Source organism: Lissotriton helveticus, chromosome 3_1, assembly GCF_964261635.1.
Source record: "Lissotriton helveticus chromosome 3_1, aLisHel1.1, whole genome shotgun sequence".
Lineage (NCBI taxonomy): Eukaryota > Metazoa > Chordata > Amphibia > Caudata > Salamandridae > Lissotriton > Lissotriton helveticus.
The window spans coordinates 185,425,520-185,446,813 of NC_136061.1; the positions used below are offsets into that span (position 1 = coordinate 185,425,520).

The following is a 21,294-nucleotide window of genomic DNA, read 5'->3' on the forward strand; positions in this document are numbered from 1 at the left end:
CTACATATCAACTCCATTTCACGTTATTAGTTGACCATTCATTTTTGTACAATGTTCTGACAAGCATTTCCACCCACCAACCCATATGGAGACAGGCGTAGCTGGGCGAAAAACATGCGCCCATAACTACTCCTCCCTCCTAGTGGTACACTTGATATTGAAACATGAAATAATTGTTGTTTAAACAGAACTTGGTAAGGTCCAAAAGCATCTTATTGTGTATGTGGAATTTGATAGGTCTCGTGTTTAGATAATATTCTAGAGCTCTCATCCCATCTCTATGATAGATCGATGTATATAAGTTTGAGACATCCATAGATATTAGTAAGTAATCTTCTTGCCATTTTAATTCCTGTATTTTCCTCAAGAAATCCGTCATATCATGTATGTATGATGGAAGCGTCCTTACATGCTGTTGAAGGAACAAGTCTATATAGATTGACACATTTTCCACCAGACTCTGGTTGGCTGAGATTATTGGTCTTCCGGGAGGTCACAGTGTACCTTTGTGAATTTGTGGGATAAAATAAATCACTGGCATTATACGGTAGTAATTTTTCATAAACTTAAATTTATCTTGATTTATCAATCCCAAACTTTTCCATGCCACGAGTTTGTTACAAAGTTCTTTCTGTATTGATTTAATTATACCTCTGGAGCTTATTTTGTAACAATCTCTATCACCCAGTTGTCGTAGGGCCTCTTCCAGATATTGACTTTTTGGCCATATGACCATGTTTACTCCTTTGTCGCAGTTGCGTATTGCAATATAATCGTTATCCTGTAATTTTTTCATAAACGGATGGTATTTTTGCAATTGTGGATTATATCTGTATCTTTGTTTTTGTATTTTGATGTTTAATTTTCTGATTTCTGTTATAATTTCATTAAATATGTCAATTGAAGTCAGAGTCAATACCGGCACAAACTTGGATTTTGGTTTGAAACGAGTGACCGGAGCAGCGTTGGTACTGGTATCTATCCTTTCACTTGTTTGTTGAGTGGAGTTTGTACAATCATTATCCTATTCCTCATCATCATTAGCTAGCATATTCAAATCTGACAATATGTTAATGTCGGCAGCGGTTAGTGCTGTATGTCCACTTAGATGCGCTGTTGTTGTAGAAGGTATTTGTGTTTTGTGGGCATCTATTAAGTGGAACTTTTGAAGTTTGATCTTCCTAATATATTTATAGATACCAGTACGTGTTTGCAGGTAATTAAAATTACTTTCCGCACAGTAGGTTAATCCTAATGCCAAGAGCTGTTTTTATGCTAGATCCAGATTTAAATTGGCTAGATTAATGATGGAGTTTTCATTTGGCATTGAATCAGTTACAAGTTGTTGTGCCACCCCTTCCTGTTCGGTTTCTTGTTGTTTTTGGTTTTTTTGGTATGTTCTCGTCACTTCTTTCTTCGGTCGAGGCGCTTGGCTTTGCTCCTTTGTTTTAATAGGAGTTTAGCTTCCTGGGACGAAGGGTTTGGCGCCACTCCTCTCTTAAAAAATTAAGCTCTTCTACCAGAGTGTGCTTTCTTTTTACATATTTTGTACCTCCTGATGTGGAGGGAACTGTTTCAGTTTCTGATTCAGTTTCTACTGTTGAACTTAGATCGGATATTGAAGATGCGGCATGTAATTCATTACTTGCTCCCGCTATTGCCGTGGTTTCTCTACGATATTTGATAGTTCTGGTTGCTGCCTTTGCCGCATCATATTTCCTCCAAAATGTAAATATTTGTCCCCATTCGTAGTCGTTTATGTCGCGCTAAAATGTGAAAGCTTTGCGCTGTTTTATAACATCTTCTTCCTTCTTTAAGTGCAATATACTTTCCCCTTTCATTTTGTGCCCTGGATTTTCACCTTCACTGGTTCCGATTTGTAACTCGATCGCATCCATTTGTTTCTGTATTTCAATTCTATCGATCTCCGCATGCCTTGCTAACATTTCCACAAGTTTTCTTGATGATTCTAGGTTACATTGCCCCAATCTCTTAACATGTTCGTATTGGGGTTATCGTAACTCGGGGCTAACATAATTTGTAGACCTCTGGGAATCCGACCCACTTCTAGGTATCTTGACAGCGATCTATGTTCCCACCATTTTTGTTGTTCTGATTTAATTAATTTTTCTAATTTTCTGTACATGTCCTTTAGATTGTTACTGTTGCCTTCATTGACTCCTCTTCTGTTAAAAACTTCGATTGGCGCGCTGGTATTGTCCAAAAACATTTCATCAGCCGCCTCCTCCCTCCCACATAGCACGTCCGCGGCCACTGTATTGCACTGTTTAAACAAGCGTTTATACTTTTATTTCTTTACCCAGTTTTGTCGCTTTAACGCACACCTCTCACCGGACCGATTATCAGATTTTTCCTACCTTTCCATCATCCGCTGTGCATTCTGCGTCCTCTGACACAAATTTCACCGCTTTGCTGTAATCCGTGGGTATATCCTGTTGTCCGGGGGCTTGCAGCTGTTCTCCTCCAGGAAACCTTGTATAGTCCAGTTTGCACCAGATTTGGCTTCTTGATGCGTTGCCCGAGTTTGAGAGGGGTCCTTGTTAGCCAGGGAAGCCTCCTTGGAAATAGTACTAAATAATCCTTTTCCTTGTCGCTTTGCCAAAGAAAAACGTAACTAACGGACACCACTTCTTTTGTGCTTCGTTATTTTATTTTTCATGCATTGGCCGCCATGACGCGTTTCGGGCTTCACCGAGCCCTTGATCACGTGACATGCTACGTAGTTTCTCCCATTTTTAAAGTGACCTTGTGCTTTATTAGTGCAAAGAACATGGAAAACATACTTTACTGCCTATGTGGCTTGCATAAGTTGCAGTTCGCAGTTCTCAGTCATGGTTATTTGATATTCCTCATAATTGTAGGTGGCCTTATTTTGAGTGAGAGCAGGTGTCAATAGGGATTCTCCTGTACCTGCTAGTGTACACCACGCAGGCATGCACAGCTGGCTGTGTGATGTTACAATATAAAGGGTGGGCGTCGGGAGAAGATGGAGGCCGGCTGAACAGTCCGGTCAGGAGCTCCTCAATCTCCGAGCTCGATATGTTTGCATACTGGCGTGTGTGAACTAGCACTAGCACGAGAAGGGCATTATCACTATCGCAATTCAATCGATTAAAAAAAGAAAGAAAAACAAACGTCAGGAAAACTTAGACACGGTCGGCGGTAGGGCAGCATTCACAGCTCCAATTACATACGCGGACGCAGTGGAGCCAGGAAGGAAGGAGGCGGCGACGAGCCGCACGCTCTGACCGGGAGGTGTGTAGGTGGAAGCAGTTGCGGCGTGCCGCAGCAGCAGGGGAGCCGCTGCGAGAGTCTCCCTGAGAGGGAGAACTGTGAGTCAGGCAGCAACTTCCAGAAGCAGCAGGAGCGCCGAAGGAAGTGAGGTTTCATCAGAGCCAGCACCCACACCTGCACCTCAAACAAGGGAAAAGGAGGAAGAAGAGTGCTGAGAGGATCTAGCAGAGTCAGTTGTGGGTAAGTGATAAAGGGCCTCGGTGTGGGCAGGGTGAAAGATGGACAAAGGCAATTGCAGGACATTCTGAATGTTCAGGGACATTAATGTTGGGAAGGAGAGGAAAGGAAGTCAAACCGATCCCTCCTAGTCCAGAGAACAAAACTAAGACCTCAGATAAAGGGGTAGTACTGGTAACGACTTACAGCCTTAGAAGATTAGGGGATTAGTCTGGCCTCCCAGCAGACTGGGAAAGAATGCACCGCCATAGAACCCAAAAGTACCAAAAGGAAAGACATGGCACATGCCTCAGGTCAACCACGTGCCCCCCTATCCAGGGCAAGAAGGAAAAAAATTAGGGGCTCAGGTCCAGGGGCAGGAGCCTCCTTGAAAATCACTCCATCCCTGAGAGCTTACTTTAAAGTTCAGGAGAAACAGGGAGGCGCAGAGGCAGGGACAGTAGGAGTGGCAGGTACAAAAATAACAAATCGGAGATATGGAGAGCAACAGGTTCAAAGTGCTGGAAATGCCCGATCATACGGGGATAGCCACAGAACCACAACCCCTAGCCTCCGCGGATCCACAGCAAGGGGAACGTTATAGTCAACCTCTGCAAAACACTACTGAGAGACTGATGGAAGCCATGTTGGGGGAAATGAGGTCCAATTTTGCAATATCAGAAATAAATCAAATCAAAATACAGGAAACATGTGAGGCGTTGGACCACAAGATCAATGCCCTAGAGAGTGTCTCTGGTAGAAGCGTCTGTAGACGTCTTAAGTAAAGAAGTGGAAGTAAACCAGATAGAATTAAAAGACCTAAAGGCATCAGATTCTGATATCAGAGAAAAAATGGAACCTATGGAAAACCAGGCTAGAAGGAATAATCTAAGGGTACTTAATATACCGGAGGGCTCGGAAGGGGAAGATAACAGAAAATGTACAGTCACGCTGCTTGAAGAGACATTCCCTTGCGCAAAGGCATGCAACCTAGCAGTGGATATCCAAAAAGTGCATCGGGACCCCTTCGGCAGCGGAAAATTGAGAAAGAACCCAAGAAAGATACTAATACATTTTAAGACATACGTCCTAAAGGAGAGAATCCTTAGTGAAGCTCTAAAAGCAGGCTCTTTTAACAAAAATGGTGGGTCATTCCAAATTGGATCTGATATCGCCAAAGTGACGCAGGACAGGCAGTGGGAGCTTGGCCAGTTAATGCAACAACTAAGAACCTTTGGGGCTTCAGTCCAGATGCGATTCCCGGCATCACTGCGGATCATGTGGGGAAACAAAATGCACAATTTTAGAGATCCCAAAGAAGTGAAGTGACTGATAGGCCAGATAAAAAAACGCACCAAAAAGTTCACACTTGAAAAAATAACACACGTGGAAAAAAAACAACAACAAAACATGAATACTTAATAAAGTTAATTGAGCTGTAGGAGGTTGAGGAGCTCCAAAACGGTAGCAAATTGCCTAGAAAAGAACATAAAACAATAGTGGGCGATTACGGGCCAAATATAGATGACCCAACTCCATTACAGAAATTGTACTCTCAGTTACTGAATACTCAGTACCCCACCATAATCGAGGCGACTTGAACATATTTTTAAACCCAGAGGTGGACCATCTCCCAGATAGAAATAGAATGAACCTACCAAAAAATGAGAGAATGGGTGGGAGTATGCATTAAAAACCTGGGGATTACAGACATGGGAAAGAGAAGGGGGATATAAACAGACGTTTTACTTTTCAGAATAAAAAACAAACATGCCTCAAGAATAGACTTTTTTCTTATTGATAGTAGTCTGACTAATATCACACAGAAAGTGGACCATCTACTGGCTCATCTCTCGGACCACTCGGCAGTTCTACTGCAGCTATCGCCTATTACCTTTCCTCAGCCCCCTTCAAGGTGGACGGTAGATCGTAGTATTTTTGTAGATCCCTTGATTACTGAAACTCTAGCTAATGAAACAGCCCTGTTTTTCCAAATGAATGAGGGCGGATCCTGTAAACAAATTGCTTGCGACACGTACAAAGCAGTCATTAGGGGTAAAATCACAAATCTTGCAACACACAAACACAGGAGTATCAAGTCTCTTATAAGCCAAGCAGCAAATGAAATAAAACTTCTAGAGCAAAATCTGTCACAAGAGGAGGACCCTAATGAAGTAGCAAAAATAGAAGAGGAAAAAAAAAAGAAGAAAACAAAAATCAAAGAAGGAGGCTCTCTCCGATATTCTGGAAACAATATTATGGAATAAGTGGAAAGTAGGCAAACTCTCACAGTATGAATATGGGGAAGGTTGTAGCAAGATCTTAGCATGGAACCTAAAAACAGATCGAACATGAAATAGGGTAACAAGTATTCAAACTGATAATCAACCATCATATAGCTCGGAGGATTCAAGCATCAAAGAGGCCTTCGTAAATATTTTCGAAAATTTGGACTGCGAAGAGCCTTCTGCCACCCTGGATGAAATATCTAGCTTTCTGGAAAACATAACACTCACAAACCTGAATCAAGAACAGAAGGAAAAGCTTAACCAGGAAATTACCTGAGAAGAAGTGGCAGTGGTGATCCGAGGCCTGAAAAAGGGGAAGGCGGCAGGTTCAGACGCAATGCCCAATGATCTGTATGTTAATATATTAGAAGCCTGTTACCCCATGACAGAGCTCCTGAATGAAATCTTCTTAAATCAAGGAGACCTCCCTGACTCATAAAATGAGGCTATCATACCCATCTTATTAAAACCAGGGAAAGATCAAACCAAGTGCGAGTCATAGAGGCCGATCTCTCTTTTAAACACAGACTATAAAATCTATACACAGATACTGGCTAAAAGGCTTGGCAAGGTTGCTGGTTTGTTAATTCATCTGAATCAGAAAGCTTTTATTAAGGGAAGACAAATACAGGAACCAACCCAAGAACTAATTGGTGCAATAGACATAGCCACTCAATATAAGACCCCACTGTCAATCATCACCTTTGACGCAGCCAAAGCATTTGATAGGGTCAGCTGGGCATTTCTGAACGAAGCGTTGGGGAAATTTAACCTTGGAAAATCTTCAAAAAAGCAATAAAACTAATAAATAAGAACCCCTCAGCAAGAATTTTGGTATGGTAGCCTCACTGATAAAATAACAATTAAGAGAGGCACAAGGTCGAGTTGTCCCCTGTCTCCCCTTTTGTTTTACCTCTACATAGAGCCGTTAGCCTGCCTGCTGAGAGCAAACCAGGAGATTATTCCGTTTACTCACCAAGGTTCGGAGAAAAAAGTGTCACTGTATGCAAACGACCTGATGCCATTCACCAGTAACTTAGTAACATCTTTCCCAACAATAGAGGAGGTTATGGCTCAGTTCGGAAAGTCTCTGGATATATGATAAACCATTCAAAATCAGAGATCATGGAATGGAATTACATCTCAAATAACCCACTGGCAAAGGAAAAAATAAAGTATCTCGGTACAGAGCTGGTAAAAGACTTACAAACCCTAACCAATGTGAATTTTCACTGAATTTTTAGGGAAGTCAGGAATTTAATCACATATCTACTTGTCCATGGGGCAAGTTGTTACATAAATCTACACGTCCTGTAACAAAATCCACTTGTCCCTTGTGTAACATGTAATGCGGCGACTAATTATGTCAGCAATCTCATTATATAAGAGCTCTGATACAGCCTCTCTGATTATGACAGGGTTCATACCATAGTAGGGTTGAATACTGAAAATTCACTTATGCTGCCACGTTTCTGCAAATCTACATACTGGGGCTGTAGGTAGTGGTAAACAATAGTTCCAGGGTTCTTGTGAATTCATAAAAGCCATATATATATATATCTACACTTAGTGCAAGGACATATACCTTGGTGCATTTTTGAGACTTTATTTTTTAATTGGCCCCCTAATTAGGTCTGGCGTTAACCAAGACCTTTTGTGTTAATTAAAATGATTTCTCTCGCTCTGTCCTTCGGCTGGCTTCACTGTGAGTGACAGCATTCTGCACTTTTACAAGGAGCACATCGGTGCACAAAGTAGTTTTATACAGTGCCAGGAACTACTGTGGCAATGTGTGCTTTTTGAGACAAAAACATATTTTTGCATTTGACAATGTTTGTTATAACGGTGAGGGCCTGGCAGCTCCCACACCAATAAGATTTTACAAAAAACCTGCCAAAACAAGTCACACATTGACAAAACCAAAAGGCTGACCACCAAATTCCGACCTACTGGCTTTGCCAATGCTTGTTTATTTGTTTCTCATAATCTTATTGAAACTGGTTAAACAGTTTTTACATTATGAATATTTTTGGAAAATACTAGCATACATCAACACATTTTACAAAATGATACTGCAAAGAAATGGTATTTAAAATTTTACACTAGTTTAGCAAATTCTTTTTCCTACTTGCATTTTTTGGTGAAGATTTATTTTGGAAGCAAAGAATCCTCAATCTGGCTTTCAAGCTTCTAGAAATATTTGCAACTAATCAGAACGCATTCTGGAAACATTATACAAAGCCTCATATAGGTACATTTTGAAAATGTCTGTACACATTTTTATACTGGAACAACTGTCAGTAGTGCAGTCCGAGCTTACATTTACTTAGAGCGAGAACGTGCACCCTAATAATACAGGCTTTGCATTAATGAGCCAGAAATACAAGTTTGAACAGCAGTAACACATGGACACAAATATTACTATAATTGCAGACACCCTTCCCTGAACGATGTGTGGTGCTATAATGGCCAAAGGGTTTGCACCGAAAGAGCCAAAGGGTTTGTGCTGTAGGGGATTGGGCCTACTTGTCCCAAGGACAAAACACACATGAAAACGTATTGCCCTTGACTCCAAACAATATGTCCTGGGCATCGGGCTATAGGAACTCCACATCCCCGAGGAAGCTCCTCAAAGTTTGGGGTGGGCTTCCGCTAACCTTTATGGGGAAATCCAACATAATCAAGATGTCAGTTGTGCCAAAGTTTACTTACATCTTTAGTGCTATACCACTCGAGTACAAAAAAGAATAGCTGAAAAAGCTACAATGGGAGTTAAATAGTTTCATACGGGCCGCGAAGGGGGCGAGAATAGCCTGGAGAAAATTGATAAGGAAAAAAGACCATGGAGGAATAGCAAGTCCCGATCTGTGGGAATACTGCAAAGCATTTCAATTTAAATATTTAAGAACATTACTGTGCAGCTACGAGGCCTAACCTGCATACATGCAAGTGCTAATCAAGAAACTTGATAATCACCTTTTGTATAAATATGGGCACCCCAAATTCTTCAAAAAGATAAGACTGAAAACTCTACAGTCAGCCGTGAAAGTAGGTTCCGGATAAGGAGTACACTGAAAATCCCCTATTGTAGTGACTTTGCTCCAATTTGGTACCCAGAGTGTCTTAAAGACAGACTAGCGATTCCCCTAAAAGAGGGAGGAATAAACAAATGGGGCGAAATTATTGAGCAGAATTCAATCATCAGCTGGGAAGCCCTTGTAATCAAAAACAAAGGTTCCATCACTAGATTCAAATACTAGCAGTTACAGAATTGGGTCAAGGGCCTTGGGGAATGAGGAAACTGGTACCAGGGAAATCGAAAAGCTATTTCAGGAAAATAAGACTTCTAAAAAAGAAGTTTCTTGCTGGTACTGGGTTCTCATTCAAGCTGGGGAAGAATTTTTAATTCTAAACGAGATATGGGGAAAGAACTGCTGACGCTGGATATACCACACATATGGCAAGTATCTAAGGCTATATGCTGGCACATAGTCTAATCCGCTCCTTTGAGAAAAAATCACCCGTTTACTACCCGCAGAGCATACTGGTCACCGAGAAACCCATCTAAGATCAACAAGCAAATGGTGAGATGCTGCCCTAAGTGTGGGGAGGAAAAAGCAGATGACCTTCATATGTTTCGGCCAGGGCCGGTCCTAGAACTTCTGGGGCCCTGGGCGAAAGGAAAGTTGTGAGGCCCCTCTAATTTGCAAATAAAATCCAGTTGCGGCCAAGGCCTCGCGGGGGTTCGCGCGCGGGGGCGTGGGGGAGTAGTTTAAAAATAAAATAAACTTACCTTCCCAGGTCTTGCGTCATCTCTGCTCCTGACCTGCTTTCCTTCTTTCCTGCCTCTAGCAGGAACAGGAAGCAGGCAGCCTCCCTTCCCTAAGCCAATCACAATGCTGCAATGTCAGCCGACCAGCCTGGCGCCTATGGGGAGGCCATTTTCTCCATGTAGGGTGCACTGGTGCCTACATGGAGAAAGGCCAGCGTGTGCATGACTGGAGGGCAGATCAAACAGTCAGGGCCCTTAGCAGTGGGCAAGGCACTCCTCCCCTGTCCTAAAGCAGACCCGCCCGCCCCCAACCTAACACTTCTGCTTTCTCGCAGTGCGCGTAGCAGAAACATAAAATGGTAGTTTTTGCATTTTGTGTTTCTGCTTTTCGCACTGCGATCAAGCAGTGGGGCAACGCTCCTCCGCCCTAGTGGAGGAGCTTTGAAAGTTACATCGCGGGACTATTGATCTTATTTGGCATCCCTGAAGAGACCTAACGTGGATATCAGTAACAACATGGGCAAAAAGATAAATATACAAATTAAATAAGTCCATATATTTTAAATCTGTATTAAATGGATTAAATTTGTCACATTGGATGGAAAAGCTATGTGCAGGTCTCACAAAGATGTATATTATTTACTCCTCGTTAACCTACTGTTTCGAGATAACTCCATGATACAAAGGTTCAAAAGGTTCAAAATAAGCTTTATTCGATATTCAAAAAGAAATATCATATAAGCATACATAGTTATAACTGTTATAAAAATAGACATAAAATTTCGGTTTAAAATCATCAATTACACAGTTAAAAAGTTTAAAATTCAGAAGTAAGAGAGGACAAAAGGCAATATTAAAAACAGCATCAATATCACACAGACCATTCTAAAAATTGTTGGTAGCACACAGTTCATGGCATCCCCTTTTACCAAAATTTATAGTTCCATGTCGCTTGCCTTAGGGACGGGTAGGGTCGGGGGCCGGGATAAAAATCGTGCAAGTCCCATATGCGAATGGGACCATCTCCCTCTTTGGGTTGGGAGGATCGCAAAAAGGGGACAATATTCATAGTTTTGAATTTAATTAAAATAAGGTCGTCCGGAATGTCTTTGGCCGACGTACCAAGCCACCCCACCCTCCTGACCCTCAAAATGCCGCCATCTAAAGCAGGTGGCAATGGTCTGTGTTGTTTTAGCCAGGAGATGGTTTTATTTAACAAGTCCTGATGGGATTCAAATTTGCCCTGAATCGGTGCAGGGACCCCAGAAAGAACAGTCACGTAGGGGGCAGCTTCTGGAGGTAAATTGATCCAATTCCTGCGTTCATGTGCAAACCTTGGTGGTCTATGGGGTGCAGGTACGGAGTTAGAAATAATGCTGTTCTGGCCTCTTGGATTGGGTGGAGAGATGAGAGGTTCAGGGATTCGAGCTTTCATAGGTGTCGTGGGTTTTAAGTTTTCTTTGTTGCAGGGGAGAATAGAGTGAATGGGTGCGGCAGTTGTTTCAGTGGCGATAGGATTTCTAGATAATTTATTTTCAATACTAGTCAGCCTGTCTCCCAGCTCATTGATTTTAGTAATCAAAGGTGATAGTGTGGTTGTTAACAAATGTTCAATCTGTGCCAGTAGGGTCAATTGAGGAGGTGAGACTGGGTCAGGTATTTTATTCATCGCCTCAGTTGGAAAAATTATTAATGGTAAATTGGAGGGTTGTGGTGAGGGACTAGTGCACATTTTGTCTGTATTCACAATGTCAATGTCATTTACCTCATCGGCATCTCTGTCCACTATAAGGGGAGTAGATACATTCTGGGCGTAGTTCGTGCCACACAGGGCGTTTAACTCCTCCCAGATGGACATGATGTGAGAACAGTGCAATGTCAGAATCGGTATGAGAAAATACAGTACCTCCAACTTTGTAACAGCCAAATGGGGTGGCCCGTCCCGGCCTCTTTGTGCCTCTGAGGGCCACAGAGGGCCCGCCCTTTGCCCGGGCTTAGCCCGGCGCCGTCCCGCGCGCGTCCCGCGTTGCGGGAGGTGTTCCGCGGTCTTGAGGCGCCTCCAGGCGCAGCGGGAGCGTCACGAGCGCGCCAGGACCCGGGGCTGCTGGGAAATGTAGGCGTTCACTGCCCGCCTTGGCCAGGAGAGTCCCAGGTGAGTCCCCGTGGCTCCGCTTGGTCCGTTGCCTTTGCCGTTCCCCTCACGGCTGGATTAGTGGAGGGATTGCCCGGCCGTTCCCCTCACGGCTCCCCGCCACTGCAAGTGAGTTCAAAGAATGCCCCCATAAAAGGGGGAGATACTGTGAGGTAATGAGGGGCGGGATCATTCAAAAAATAAAATGACACAAGAGAAAACCTCTCGCACCATGAATATAATTGCAAATTTCAAAAGGCCCCCTTATCTTTCCGTGCCATTATTGTGCTACCTTAGGATGACATTAATACTTCGTAATTTGTTTTAACATAAACCCTCTCATCAGTATCCCACACGCACATGCTAAGAGACATAGGACAATCTTTTTTGTGTGTAGGCTCTTTACTCACCAGAATTATGTTAAGTTTAAAACACAACACATATAGTAACCATTACATTGCATGACACTACAATGCATGACACTACAACGCATGTCATTACAACGCATGTCATTACAATGCATACCATTACAACGCATACCATTACAACGCATAGTACCCTTACACTATCCAACACTTCCCCTACTGTTTCAGCCCCTGGAGTTAGAATAGTAATTTTTACCTCTACACTACCCAACACTTACCCTACTGTTGCACTACCTGGAGTTAGAATAGTAATTTTTACCCCTACACTATCCAACACTTACCATAAGTGTAATGTAGTGGTATGTGTTGTAATGGTATGCGTTGTAAAGGTAGTATGCGATGTAATGGAATGCATTGTAAATTTAGTTTCTTAAAATGCGATGTCGTGTCATGCGATGTAATGGAATGCATTGTAAAGGATGTTGTGATGTGAAAAATGTGTTGTAAAGGCATGCGTTGTAAAAGTATGCTTTGTAACTTCATACAACCCATGGTATAGGCCCAGATTTATCAAAGGAAAATCTGGTCGCAAAGGGGCAGATTCTCAGAATCTGCCCCTTTACGACCGGTATGTTTGCATTTGGGATGCATCATCCCAAATGCAAAAATCGCAAATTGAGAATTCGCTAAATTGCGATTACTTGCATTTAAGGAATCTCAAATTGAGTTTCCTTAAATGCAATGCATTAAAGTTTAAAAAATAGCGATTTCGCTAATAGGGCACGCAAATTACGATGAAGTACAACTTCATGGTAATTTGCAAAAACTTTGAAAAATGCACTAAAGTGCATTTTTCAAAGTTTCATGTTGCGCACACACATGCCCTAGGGGCATGCCTGTGCGCAACATATGTGCACAGATCAATTTCAGGGGTGCAACAGGGTGTCCTTTGGACACCCCTGCACCCTTGAAATCGCATTCTCATTTTGCGATTCGCTAATTGCGATTCACAAATTGAGAATGTCTTCTCATTCATTCCTATGGGCTGAATGGGGAGGTATTCCTTAATTGCGATTCGCAATTTGCGAGTTGCAATTAAGGAATTTTAAGAAATCGCTGTTTTTTTAGTGATATCTTCATGCATTGCATTTTGCTATTCCTTAATAGCGAATCGTTATTTTTCGCTATTAAGGAATAGCAAAATGGGTTCTTGATGCATCTGGGGGTATGTCACCTAAATGCAGTACAGTGGAAAATATATAGGGTTTGCTCCAAGTAGGAGTGCACTGCAGTCCTGGCTCTACTGATTTAACCAACTGTTTGATTCTGGGCAAATAATTTTGGCACTGTGCCCCGTCCACTGATTTGACAGCAGGGCAGCACTTTGAAACAGCTTTCATGTGAGAAATAGACATTAAAAGATTACTCCCCGGAGAGGGAGAGGTGGGGAGAAGATGTGGCGTTACTTCAGGGCTGCTGATCTTTGACTGTGTCTCATCCTGTGATTCTCACAAGTCACTTAATCACACTGTCCCTAAAAAAAGGAATATGTCCATGTTTTGTAACTGGTGCTCACGTAAAGCACTCCAATACCTTTGGGTCAAGTTTGCGCTATATAAAAAGAGCAGAAGAAAACGGGTTTCATTTACACATTGAAAGCTATTTGCATTTAAATTACGGAAGGTGCTCCTGATCCTTAATGGTGCATGCCCCCCTCGTGTGCTACAACGCCTTCTTTTCAGCCACTGACAAGCATCTCTTTCGCAGCTCATCAGCATCTGAAAGAGTGAGAGTTGCTTGTCTTTATAAATGTTAAAACTGTCAGGCCCCAAAATGCGTGCTAATTGTCACTGGCGTGGGAAAGGACAGCATCCTTAATCACAAGTCAAACCTGGCAAATTCAGAAGGGCCTCGCGCGACGTGGGGCTGCAAGGCCCAGGGGGAAAGGGGCCCCCTCCCTGGGGGTTAACAGCCATTGCCAAGGGCTGCAAGGCACAGGGGAGGGGGGCCTCTTCCGCTATTCCTACACAAGCCTGTGAAGCCCAGAGGAGAGGCAGCCCTTCCCTGGGACACGCAGTGCTCACCACAGGCGCGAAGCCTAAGATGTGGGGAGTTAACACTTTTGCGAGGCCCCCTGTTGATGGGCTGAGCTCGGGGCCCTGGGCAGCCGCCCATGCTGCCCATGCCTAGCGCCGGCCCTGGTTTCGGCAGTGCCCCCAACTCGAGCAGTTTTGGAAAGATGTGTGTAAGCTTCTCTCTAGTCTTCTGGGACAACCAGTAGAGGTAAGCACAGAACTCTAGACTCTTGAGAAAAGAAAGGCTAAATATCTCCGCAGTGACACGCCCGCAGCTCCACTCTTTAACAGTGATTGGATTTTGGATGATTCTGATCTCGGAGACTCAGGTAACAAGCAAAGAAATGTAATAATACGACCGCAGCTCACATTTAAAATGTTACAAGAGGGTGGGGGCCTCTAGCAGGGCATAGTGGCTGGCAAATAGGTACACTTTCCCTTTGTGCACCTAGAGGAAAAATGCCTGTAGATTAATGTTTCCACCGGAAAGAGGTCGGAGCTCTGTCTTCTGGCAGTTTTGAGTCTCAAAATAAAGCAGTACAGAGTGTTAATATGCCTGCTGCAAAGATAGTTTGCCATCATTTACACTGTATTTTATGTGCATAGCTCAGTGGGTTGCTACTATTGTGACAGAGATCCCTTTATTACTTGTGGTTCAACAGCACCTGGCACTGAGTTTAGGGTAGAGATTACTTAGAAATAATGGGATTAAACGCACCTGCTGCAGAGTTTGAGTTTCCCGTTGGTCAAATGAGTGTTAGTTCTGATATTTTTCCATTTCCGTGGATATCACTGCATGATTTTGGTCACTAGAAAGTGTCACTCAGTCCTTGAATGTCACTCATGAGTACATTGAAACTATCAACATGTCACACTTAAGCAATCGGAAACCTTGGCAGATATGTACCTAAAGTAAAGGAATAGAAAAAAACATCAATTTCTTTACGTTTGGTATAATCGCGGCACCGGCGCTTTACTTTTAACATTAAAAGTAAAGCGCGGGTGCCGCGATTATACCAAAGATAAAGAAATAGATGTTTTTTTCTATTTCTTTACTTTGTGCCGCGATTATTTATTTATTTATTTTTTATTTATTTTTTTAAAACCTTTATTGTGCATGAAAAAGAACAAATACGGGCCCACAACCGTCAGGCCGGACACGATACTTTGAAGCACAAATGCAAGTAAAAACAGTTCCCCAGCGGCATCAGGAGGTTTAGCAACAATCAATGGACGTTACACTGAATAGAAACATGGCGCCGGGGAGAAGGAGCATTGAAGGTTAATTTTTAAAATTTTTCGTTCTAAATATAAATCAAGGAAGAATAAGAACAAAGGAATACTGAGTCCATACAATAGCTTCACTACAGGAGCAGGCGGCACCATTACTAGAAACAACAATGGAAGTTAATACATCGGACAATATGGCGGTACAAAAGAAAACAACAAGATCAGCAACCAGCATTTACGTACCACAGACCGCGCCACCCCCTCCCCACTAACCCCTATCGCGGACCCAGAACATAAACAGGTGAAGAAAGCGCAGAAAGATAAAAAATAAGGCCCATAGAAACTAAATGAAGAAAACTAAATCCCTCCCCCCACCCTACAGCAATGCGGAGGCTACGGCCTACCCCCCCCCCGGCAGCGTGTCTGTCGCCCATTAAAGAACCCGAAATATAGACGAGAAAAGAAAGAAGGAAAAAGGGGTAAAAGGAAAGAAAAGGGAAAGAAAAGCCCTAATAGTAGAAATATAGGGAGCGAGAAAAGAATAAACTAATCCACTACTCCCAGAAAAAGGAAAGGTGGGGAGGAGCCCACCCAATATCGGATCTCCCGGACATCCCAGCCATATACATCTTCTACGCCGCATTCAACAGTAAATTCGGAAGACATAAAACCAGAAGAGGGTCAGAATCAGTTACACCCAGATCCCCGGGCCAGCACAAAACCCCCGCCATCACATCAGCCAGAATAAAGAACCGGACATAGCAATTACAATCATAAGCGGGGAAAGTCAGCACCTGAAACGCAAGCAACATAGCAAAATGCAGTTCAGTCCGGGTCTCCGCCAGCCGATCAAACAAAACCAACGAGGAAAACACCTTCAGCCCTGGCCTGAACGACCAAATTTCTCCAGGCATGGCCACCACAGCGAGCACTCCTCAGGCAGAACAAAGGAGCAAAATGGCCGCCCCCGACAAGGAAGAAGCAGAGGAGGAGGAAATGAGCGCCCCCAGTCAACCACAAGTTCAGCGTCCAAACTGATGAACACCACTTCCAACGCAGGATGAGAGTCACTCCACCATTGTAAAAAAGAGGCTCCAGAGGCAAAAACGACGAGGGGTGCCAGCAACTGGAAGGTCGATAAGCGGAGCCTCGGTAGTGATTGCGCAGGCAGAGTCACAGTTCTCGAAGTGGAGGGAAACCTTGTAACCAAAGCCTCATCAATAACGAAACACCCAACATTGTTGCCAGGGACACATCTCTCCTCCGCCCCCTCAGTCTGTAACATTGTATCCGCGTCCGAAGTAGTTAGAGGCAGCAGGGGGCCAGCCAGCCCCGGTCTCGGTACGCCAGAGAAAGCACCCTCCATCTTCAACATCAGCTCTCGGACGTTTCGCCGCCATGTTGCCCCTAGGTCAGCAAGGGCAACCAGGATGTCCCCACTAGTCAGGCCGCTCTGCGATCTCAGCCGGCCCGCACTACTCAGCGGTACCCCCGGATCAGCTTTCACCACGGGGACCGGCAGGACAGCACGTAGTAGGGATAGGGAAGCAGCCATCTCCCCGTCACAAAAGGCAGGCGCCGTTGTCACCCTTTCCGTGAGTCCAAAATAGAAGGAGGGGGGGCTATTCCGTTACCAAGGAAAACAAACGTTCGAACCATCGATGAAAACGCGGCCCACAGTCAGGGGGGGGGGGGGGCTGCGCAGGATGAGAGTCTCCTCGCCTCGTACGAATGCGGGCAGTCCACGGTAGAGAAGGCGCCCCAAGATGGAGTCCGTGCAGTTTGCGAATAGCGCAGCGGAGGGAAGCGCCGAGTGAAGGGCTCCCGTCGCGGAAAGAAACACTCCGTATTCAGAAGAATGCCCACTACACTTGAAGGATCTACTCCCTCCACCGCCGTAGTCAGTCACGCTCCCGCAGCCAACGGCACCGTCCAGCGGTGGCGAGCAGCACAGGTCTCCCAGGCAGCCTCGGATGTCAGCAAACGTTGCGAGGACTGCTTCAAAACAGTCGGCGGAGACCTCAAAAGAACGCATTCGGCAGCAGCGCGTTCATGTCTCCGTTGCAGCACGGTGCAAGCAAGGATAAATGTCAGGATATCGAAGCGAAGTCAGATGGCTCGCGGAGCCGGGAGCCTACACGTCTGTCCCGTCCGCCATCTTGGCTCCTCCCCTGTGCCGCTATTATTAACCAGGACCTTTCTGCTGAGTTGAGGAAGACGCTCTGTAGTGTGGCCTGTAGGTTATTCCTCATTTCACTCTCTAGCTCACTTTCCCTGATTTACAGCTCCACATTACATGAACACTCCCTGCAGACAGGAAATGGTGAAACATAACTGTCAGAGGTCAGCTCCATAGCAGATTGTCAGCCTTCCTCCAGTTTGTGCTTCATTTCACAAGGGGGTTGACTGTCAATGCAGGTGAATGAGCCGTACTAGCCACAGCATGTGTGGACCCCTGGGCCAGGGCCTTGATACCCCTTGTTTTACTTGCTTGAGCTTCAATAATGGCGGACGCATAACTTCCCTATAACACGGCTCGCCCAAATCCTTTTTGGATTTTTAAATTATATTTTTCATGTTGCAAATTGGCAGTCCGTCTGGTTGTGGGGAGGCCTTCTTGGTTCCTTCTGCTGTGTCGGAGGCAGACACACTTGTATAATAATTATGACACTGCAAACTCGGTCTGACAGATTTTTGCTATGTGATGTAATTAACTATAATTTTTAGAGAGACACATGCCGGATAATAAACTGCAAAAACAAAATTTACCAATCCTATTATTTCTAATCTGTTTTCCATCCAGCGTCTTTACAATTTATTAATCCGACCCCCCTCTCTTTATTAGTAGCTCTCTTTTCCTCTTGGACCAATGAGAGTTGAATGGGTGGGCGGGGTGTGTTTGCAACTCTGCTCCACCTATTATGGTGTTGGGCAGCCAGACTATGATGGAATCAGGAGACTGGAGTTGTAGGCTGCTGGTGCTTATTGTGGTCCCAACGGGCCCAATGACGCACGCCCCGCCCCCTGCGCTGCTGGGCTTGTAACTCGAAGATCTCCAAAGGGCATCCTTTATTGAGGGTGTCATCTGTGTGCCCCTGGGTGCTCCTTCAGCCTTCGCCTTAATGGAGAGGGACTACTTAATGCGTCCTGGGCCTGGCTGGGTTTCTCAGAAGGTGGTCTAGCAGCAGCTTTCCGGGGACTGGGGCCCCAAGATGAGGTGCTATTGCAGCTGGAACCACAGGAATGGGGAGGGTATTGGGGACTGGTGACTGTGGCTGTCCCAGAGGGGGCTCCTGCATGGCTATATCACATTTGCACAAGGACAGCTTTGGACCAGCCTTAGGATACCTTCGCTGGTGCTGTGGTGGTAGTTGATGGCAAGTTGGCTCCAAGTACTCCACCTTGGCTCCTAGGTATCCCGGCACCTCCGGCAGTGGTCTTGCACATGGATAGCAGCTTAGCTCCTCAAGCTAAGAATTAGTAGAGCTGCATGTACTGCACTAATGTGGATCCCAGAAAGAGCGATGCAATGCAAAGTGACTGGAGCGACAAACGATGTGGCACTGTGGCCCTCATTGCCACATCGATCCTGGCAGTAATGGCCAATGCAGCAGCTGATGTCCTGCTGTACCTGGCACTGGGTTTACCAGCACCCGCCATCTTTTTGGCAGTGGGCTGTCTCTTGTTGCCAGGTGAGCTGGCTCCAGCAGCTCTCGCTTCACACTGGGGCCTGGAGCTGAGCGTCTCCACCCTCTGGCTGACATTTGTGTATGGTCGTTACTTTCCCTCTTTCTTTTCCAACTTGGCAACTGCTGATTCTGGCCTTCCGTCACGATATCAGTCCATGCCTGCTGTCAGATAAAGCGGTGGACATGATGCGCAATGGTGAGTCTTACAACTCGTTTGTGGAGGAGGAGTTCAGCAAAGATGCTCTGAGGAATATGACTGTGAAGGGCACCCTGATGCTAGGGCAGGACTGCTTCATGCTGAGTGCCATGCGTGACTTCAGCACCATGTCACAGATCTTGCAGAGCGGCTATACTTGCATCCTTGTCTATGAGTAAAAGAGCTCTAAAATTGTGGACATCCTCTATGTCAAGGACCTTGGAACGGTGGACCCGATGACTGAACGCCCCTCAGCACCATCACCAAGTTCTACAACCACCCACTGCACTTTGTATTTAAAGTCACCAAGCTTGATACCGTGCTGGAGGAGTTCAAGAGAGGTGAGGCCAAAGTCTAGGTCTTGTAGACCCGCACATTGATCACCAGGATTTGCTTATAGCACGGTTTGGTTGAGAGCACTGGATGCTATTTAGTTCTTACTGTACCTTTGCAATGGCCAGCCAATTAGTTTCAGAGTGTTTTGCAAGCTAAAGCTTCTGTGCCTACAAAACACTACTACCCACCCCATTTTTAGTTCATAATCTACCAAATAGCACATCTGTCTGATTTGCTAAAGACTTCTTGGGGACATTCAGAAAGCTTCACTGGGAATTCATTTGGTCCATTGTTTACCTATGGCTTTGTTGTTAATAAGTCACATATGCTTGGTTCCTGACTTTATTTGTTTTACAGTGTCCAGCTAGAGTTTGTACCTCCAGTGACCCTATCCTTTCACCAGGGTTCGATTTCTGCTTTCCACTCTACACCACTCCAAGCCCTTGCACTCTGCACCACTCTAATCTGCACCACTTTACTCTATGCTAATACCCTCCATTCCACTGTTCTTCACTCCAAGCAAAAGCACGCTACACGATTCCATTCTAGGCCTCTCCACTTTACTGTGAACCACTCCACTCTATGCCACTCCACAACACTGCACTCTGATCTGTACCTCTCCATTCTGCAACCGTGCACTCTATGCCAATCCCCTCTACGCTACTCCAATCTACTCAGCTCCACTGCACTCTATGCCACTGCACTCTATGCCACTGCACTCTACTCTGAAACAATCTATGACCTGCACTTTATGCCACATTACTCCATACCATTGTAATCTATCTGCACCACTCCTCTCTGCACCACTCTACACTATGTTATTATTTGCAACACCAATATCTCAAACTTTCGGTAATGCGAGGCCTATTGCATTGCAAATGCTTGTTTTAATATTTTTATTGCGTCTTGTAGAGTGCTCAGCTACCTCAAAAGGTTTCTTGACGCTGGAACAAGGTAGGATGGATCGAGCCCACATGTTAGAACAACTAGGTCTTCAAGTTTTTACAAAACACGGTAAGTGAGATGCAGCTTTGCAGATATTTTGGATGGGCATTCCATAGCTTTTGGCCCAACCACGCAAAGGACCGACCTCCCATGAGCGCCAGGTGGATTCTAGGCACTTTGCAGAGAGACTAGTTGAGTGATCCAAGCGTGGGAACAGGCTGGTAAGGCACCACCAGATCTTGACTTTAATGTGGGCCTGTGCCGAATCTGGCCTTGTGCATGTAGCACAAGGCTTTAAATTGTAAACGCTTATCCACGGCTAGTCAGTGGAGCTCATGGAGAAGATTCGACACAGAAGGAGACTTCGCACAGCAATAGAGGAGCCTGGATGCAGTATTCTGTATTACTTGTAGGCGACGAAAGCTGCCTTTTAAGCTCCCAGATATAAGCTGCTCCTGTATATAAGCTGTTCCTGTAGTCAGTTCTTGAAAGAACCAAGGCTTGGATCACTGCTATATGGGCTGACAGTGGAATCACGGCAATGATTTTTTTTTACCTACTTCAGCACTGCAAAGTAAGCGGAAGCTACCTTGGCTACCTACGGCTTCATTGATAAGACCAACCAGAGGCCAAAGTTATTTTCCTTGGGAGTCCGTGCCGGAAGGGTCCGAGAGCTTCCGGCCAGTGCTGGGGGACCCATAAAGGAGGGTCTTTGCCCAAGAACATTAACTTGGTTCTGTTGCCGTTAAGCTTGAGAGCATTGTTACTCATCCAGGTAGAGATCCTGCTCAAGCAC

General features: G+C 44.8%; 1 protein-coding gene and 1 pseudogene across 1 annotated transcript in view; one reads left to right on the forward strand and one right to left on the reverse strand.

The window, feature by feature from the left end:
* The window catches only part of VPS37D (VPS37D subunit of ESCRT-I), a 150,141-nt gene that overhangs the window by 104,803 nt on the left and 24,044 nt on the right, over positions 1–21,294 (reverse strand). The window lies entirely within an intron of this gene.
* Positions 18,254–19,575, forward strand: LOC144824690 (metal transporter CNNM3-like; annotated as a pseudogene).